Below are 6828 nucleotides of genomic sequence, written 5' to 3' on the forward strand. Positions count from 1 at the left end.
TTGCAGTTCTCCCGTCCTCTGGCACCACCCTCGTATCTAAGGAGGATTGGAAGATTATGGCCAGTACCACCGCGATTTCCTCCCTAAATTCCCGCAGCATCCTAGGATGCATCCCATCCGCTCCTGGTGATTTATCTACTTTAAATACAGCCAGCCTTTCTAATACCTCTTTTTATCAACTTTTATTCTATCAAGTATCTCCACTACCTCCTCCTTGACTATGTCTATGGCAGCATCCTCTTCCTTGGTGAAGACTGATGCAAAGTACTCATTTAGTACCTCAGCCATACCGTCTGCCTCCATGAATAGGTCTCCTTTTTGGCCACTAATCGGCCCCAACCCTCCTCTTACTACCCTTTTACTACTTATATGCCTATAGAAGACTTTTGGATTACCTTTTATGTTGGCTGCAATTCTATTCTCATACCCTCTCTTTGCCCGTCTTATTTTATTTTTCACTTCTCCTCTGACCTTTCTATATATAGCCTGATTCTCAGATGCATTTGCAACTTGACATCAGTCATACTCGCTCTTTTTCTGCTTCATCATATTCTCTATCTCTTTCATCATCCAGCGAGCCCTGACTTTAGTTGCCCTGCCTTTCCCCCTCGTTGGAAAGTACCTCGACTGCACCTGAACTATTTCCTCTTTAAAGGCAGCCTATTGTTCATTACAGTTTTTCCTGCCAATCTTTGATTCCAGTTTAGCTGGGCCAGATCCGTTCTCATCCCACTGAAATTGCATTTTCCCCCGTTAAACATTTTTACTCTAGATTGCTCCCTGTCCTTTTTCATAGCTAACCAAAACATTATGATACTATGATTACTGTTCCCTAAATGTTCACCTATTGAAACTTGCTCCACCTGACCAACCTCATTCCCCAGTCTGGAGTACAGTTACGTTGAAAGACTGAAGAAGCTGGCGTTGTTCTCCTTGGAGCAGTGAAAATTGAGAGGAGATTTGATAGAGGTGTTCAAATCCATGAGGGGTGTGGACAGAGTAGATAGAGAGAAGCTGTTCCCATTGGCAGAAGGGTGGAGAACCGGAGGACAGAGATTTAAGGTGATTGGCAAAAGAACCAAAGGCCACGAAAGAAAGACTTTTTTACGCAGCGAGTGGTTAAGATTTGGAATGTTCTCCCTGAAAGGGTGGTGGAGGCAGATTCAATCACAGCTTTGAAAAGGGAGTTGGATAAGTATCTGAAGGGAAGAAATGTGCAGGGCTATGGGGAAAGGGCGGGGGAGTGGGACTGGCTGAAGTGCTCTTGCAGAGAGCCGGCACGGGCTCGACGGGCCGAATGGCCTCCTTCCCTGCTGTAACCATTCTATGATTCGATGATTCTATGACCATGTGCTGTAACTTTAAAAAAGGTTAAAAGGAAATTGAACAAATTAAATTAAAGTACTGTTCCTTATGGTGATGCAGCACTCCAGTCCCTGCGGTGCCCACCGGTCGCGGAAGGCCTCGAGCGTGCCGGCAGTCACCGCGTGCTCCATCTCCAGGGCCACCCATGGGTGAACGTGGCCGCGGAAGAGAGGTGGGCCGAATGACCCCCTGGACCGCCCGCTGCCTGGAACAGTTAATGGGCACTTTGGCCAGGCCCAGGAGCTGTCCCACAAGGAGGTCCCCGACCTGCCCGCTCCCCTCCGCACCGGGTGGCCGTAGATCAGGAGAGTGGGACTGAAGTGCAGCCAAAAATCGAGGATCAGCCCCTTCAAATAATGGAAGAGAGGCTGCAACCTCTCACACTCGGTATAAACATGGACAATCTGGGTCTATGGGAACGAGACAAGTTCAGCGTTTCTTTATTGATGAACTGAAACAGAATATAAGGAAAGAAACATGTACAGACTCTTAAAGAACAGACATTGTGTTCAACCGATGTAAATTTAATCATACTTTACAACTTCAAATAAATACACATCTATATTTTGTTAAAACACAGTTCCCTCCACGCAAGGAGCAGAAAACACAAGGCCCCAATATCTCCGTGTGCCCCGTGGGAATGCGGGTTCACATGGGGAGCCCGTGGGCCAATCAGACCATTCATTTACTGCGGGTTAAACAGGGGATAAAAAGGGGGAGTCGGCTCTACAGCCTCACTTACCTGGGAGCCTCGCTTGTTAGAATGGAGGGGCTGCGGGTTCTGGGCTTGTTCTTTCTTACAATCTGTTCATCTCAGCCGCCCTCTCTCCTTCTCCCCGCCGATCAATGTTGGCTGTCTCCCAAATTCCGCCAAGACTGCGGGTTTGGGGGAATTGAAGGCAGTGAGGTTCTAAATTGGGGGAAGGCCGATTTTAATAAGATAAGGCAGGATCTGGCCAAAATGGACTGGGATCAGCTACTCGTAGGAAAGTCCGCATCGGAGCAATGGGAGGCTTTCAGAAGGGAGATTGAGATCATACAATGGCAACATGTTCCCGTAAAGGTCAAGAGTGGTTCCAAAAACCACAGGGAACCGTGGATGTCAGGGGATATACGAGAATGGATTAGGAAAAAAAGGATGGCTTTTGGCAGATACAAAAGGCTAAAGACGGAGGAAGCCCTAGAGGAGTACAAAAAGTGCAGGGGGATACTTAAAAAAGAAATTAGGAGATCAAAGAGGGGCCATGAAATAACACTGGCGAGCAAAATAAAGGAAAATCCTAAGATGTTTTATAAGTATATTAAGTTAAGAGGATAACTAGGGAAAAAATAGGGCCCATTAGGGACAAAAGTGGCAATCTGTGTGTGGAGCCGGAAGATGTAGGAGGGGTTCTAAATGAATTTTTTGCATCTGTTTTCACTATGGAGAAGGACGATGTAGACATAGAAATAGGGCGGGGGGACTGTGATATGCTCGAACATATTAATATCAAGAGGGAGGAGGTATTGGCGGTTTTATCTGGCCTGAAAATGGATAAATCCCCAGGCCCGGATGAAATGTATCCCAGGCTGCTGTGTGAGGCAAAGGAGGAGATTGCGGGGGCTCTAACACATATATTCAGGACCTCTCTGGCCACAGGGGATGTGCCAGAGGACTGGAGAACCGCGAATGTAGTACCATTATTCAAGAAGGGTAGTAGGGAAAAACCGGGGAACTACAGGCCAGTAAGCCTAACATCAGTGGTAGGAAAATTATTGGAAAAAATCCTGAGGGACAAAATTTGTCTCCACTTGGAGAGGCAAGGATTAATCAGGGATAGTCAACATGGCTTTGTCAAGGGAAGATCATGTCTGACTAATTTGATTGAATTTTTTGAGGGGGTGACTAGGTGTGTGGATGAGGGTAACGCAGTGGATGTGGTATACATGGATTTCAGTAAGGCCTTCGATAAAGTCCCGCACAGGAGACTGGTCAAGAAGGTAAGAGCCCATGGAATCGAGGGTGCCTTGGCACATTGGATACAAAACTGGCTTAGTGGCAGAAGGCAGAGGGTGATGGTCGATGGTTGTTTTTGTGACTGGAAGCCTGTGGCCAGTGGGGTACCACAGGGATCGGTGCTGGGTCCCTTGCTGTTTGTGGTCTACATTAATGACTTGGATATGAATGTAAAGGGTATGATCAGTAAGTTCGCGGATGATACAAAAATTGGTAGGGTGGTAAATAGCGAGGAGGGTAGCCTCAGTCTGCAGGACGATATAGATGGGTTGGTCAGATGGGCAGAACAGTGGCAAATGGAATTTAACCCAGGAAAGTGCGAGGTGATGCACTTTGGGGGGACGAACAGGGCAAGGGAATACACAATGAATGGAAAGACCCTAGGCAAGACGGAGGGTCAGAGGGATCTGGGTGTGCAAGTACATAGATCCCTGAAGGCGGCGGAACAGGTGGATAAGGTGGTAAAAAAGGCATATGGGATACTTGCCTTCATTAGCCGAGGCATTGAATATAAGAGCAAGGAGGTTATGATGGAGCTGTATAAAACACTGGTTAGGCCACAGCTGGAATACTGTGTGCAGTTCTGGTCGCCACACTACAGGAAGGATGTAATCGCGTTAGAAAGGGTACAGAGGAGGTTCACCAGGATGTTACCAGGGCTGGAGCGCTTCAGCTATGAAGAGAGACTGGGCAGATTGGGTTTGTTTTCCTTGGAGCAGAGGAGGCTGAGGGGGGACATGATTGAGGTGTTCAAAATTATGAGGGGCATAGATAGGATGGATGCTGAGGAGCTTTTTCCCTTAGTAGAGGGGTCGATAACTAGGGGGCATAGATTCAAGGTAAAGGGCGGGAGGTTTAGAGGGGATTTGAGAAAGAACTTTTTCACCCAGAGGGTGGTTGGAGTCTGGAACTCACTGCCTGAGAGGGTTGTGGAGGCAGAAACCCTCACAACATTTAAGAAGCATTTGGATGAGCACTTGAAATGCCATAGCATACAAGGCTACGGGCCAAATGCTGGAATATGGGATTAGATTAGACAGGGCTTGATGGCCGGCGCGGACACGATGGGCCGAAGGGCCTCTATCCGTGCTGTATTACTCTATGACTCTATGATTCTATGAGTGTGTGCGGAGAGGCTGCTGCTTTGATGCCGGGAGCCGGGATGTGCCGCTGTGTTTCTATTCACTCCACAATCTGCCAGGTGGGTGTATTCTAGGCTCGCCTATATTCTGGGCCAGGGCTTCCCAGAACCAGCCGCAATCCAACTGCACTGGGGATTCCCTGGACAGTATCCTCTCTCCTCCTGTCCTGAAACATCAGCTGGAGTCTCCAACCTCTCCAGTCCGGGAGCTGGCGGGTTTAAGAACTGTGTTCAGTTCTACAGTTTTGAAAGTCTGATCATTGAGATCCTGACCCATGATCTCTCCTTCCTTCTCTATGCGACTTGGGAATTCTGATGGTTGAATTGCGCCCCAGGATAGGAGGGCAGAGTGAAGATCAGTCCCTGGCTGGCACTGACCGGACAGGGGGTGGATTTGATGCAGGTCTTGTGTAACCAGTCCAGTAGGGATGGAGTTGGTGAACCGTCTCCATTAGATGGAGAATTGGGGAGTGGACGGGGAGAGAAGGAAACTAGAAGCTGGTGCTGAGCTGGGCGGAGTTTCTCCCCCTCCCGGTAACGGTTCCCTTGCCATTCCCCGTGCAGCAACTAACCGCCTTTCATTGACTCTCTTGCAGTGTGCACCAAGGATGGGCGGGTCCTGATCGCCATCTCCAAGGATTTGACGCTGCCTCCTGTAGACCTGACAACGGTCCATCTGAAGGATGGACACGGAGCGGAGTGCAGTCCGACCGTGGCCTCTGCAGACACTGTGCTCTTTCAGTTCGCCGTCACTGAGTGTGGCACTACTCAGCGGGTAGGTATTGTGGGCTGGGAGCCCCATCAATGGCTGTCAGTCGGGTGGGAAAGAGGGGGTCTAAAGGGCAATGGGGGCCCTGAAAGACACTACATGTGATAAGGCAATGGCAGACTTGCTCAATTTCTCTGCAATCAGTCTACTCCTGTTCCTCTGTAATGATGGTCTTCTGTCTCTTGTAGCTGGATGGGGTGAACGCCGTCTATGAAACGGATGTGTTGGGTCAGTTTGAGATCTTGGATGGAGCTTTGGGATCGGTGACCCGGGACAGCCCCTTCAGGTGAGACTGGGAGCACATGGAGCGGGTAGAGAAGGTGAGGAGCTGAATTCTCCAGCCGTGTCCGTTCTCTTGCAGGCTCCATGTCCAGTGCAGTTACAAGGGGAGCCAGGAGTCTGAACTGCAGGTGAAGCCCCGAGTTTACAGCCTTTCTCCGCCACTGCCTGCCACTGAGGCCGGGATCCTGGTTCTGGAGCTGAGAATAGCGAGAGGGAGCGAGTGCTGCTGATGGTTAGTGTCCAACTTCAGGCTCTCTCTCCAAATAGTGGCCGTCCTTCATCTTTCTCTTTCCAGATGGTGGCTACCGGAGCTGGTACGTGGCCAGTGACTACCCGATCCTGAGTGTGCTCCGGGACCCCGTGTTTGTGGAGGTTCGAGTCCTGAACCGGAACGATCCGTCCCTTGTGCTGGTGCTCAATGACTGCTGGGCGACCCCTACCCCCGAGCCGCATTCGGGGCTCCGATGGGACCTCCTGGTGGGCAGGTAAGGCAGCGAGTGAGGGACCTTGGGGCAGGCTGGTGATTGGGGAGGGGGGGCGACATGGACTGGGTGAAGGAACGGCCGATAATCAAACCAATCTGAGCTCCAGGTTGACGATTGGTGACTTGAATGGACTGGTTTCTTTATCTAGTCTAATCTCGGGACTTTGCTTTGATGTGCCGCTGTAACTCTGTAGTTGGGAGTTCCAGGTGTCCTCTCCATAAAACCCGCTCTTTCTCTGTTCCAGGTGCCCCTTTCCTGGTGACAATGACAAAACCGGTAGACGCCGCTTCCCATTCGCCGTTCCCAACTCACCAGAATCGGTTTGTAGTCAGCACTTTCGCTTTCTGGGACCGAGTTTCGGGCCGGGCTCTGAGCGGGGAGGTGAGTTTCCTTCAGTCTTTCTCTCTGGCTCTCTTGGTTGAACTTGTTCCCTGGGTCTTGCTCACAGTGAGGAGGCCCCTGTTGACCCTTTGACTGTAGAAGCATGAATCTCCTGACTGGGAGCTGTGGCACTGACCAGACCGCACTGTCTCTTTCCAGGTTCACTTCCACTGCAGTGCTGAGGTTTGCTTCCCTTCCACCCGAGAGAACTGCACGGCTCCCTGCAGCCCCAGTAAGTAGCTGGGATCTGACTAGAAACTGAACCTTGATGGGGAGGGGTGGGTGTGGGGCATCTGGACACTGGGCTCACTCAGCAAGGGCCCAACACTGGGCACAGGAGCAGTGTCCTCAATCTGCCCGCTCAACTCTATCCCAGTTACAGTCTACAGCAGAATAGTAATCTGGCTCA

Source organism: Somniosus microcephalus, chromosome 23 (genome assembly GCF_052327205.1).
Source record: "Somniosus microcephalus isolate GS21.2 chromosome 23, FLI_Smic_1.0, whole genome shotgun sequence".
In the NCBI taxonomy this organism is placed as follows: Eukaryota; Metazoa; Chordata; class Chondrichthyes; order Squaliformes; family Somniosidae; genus Somniosus; species Somniosus microcephalus.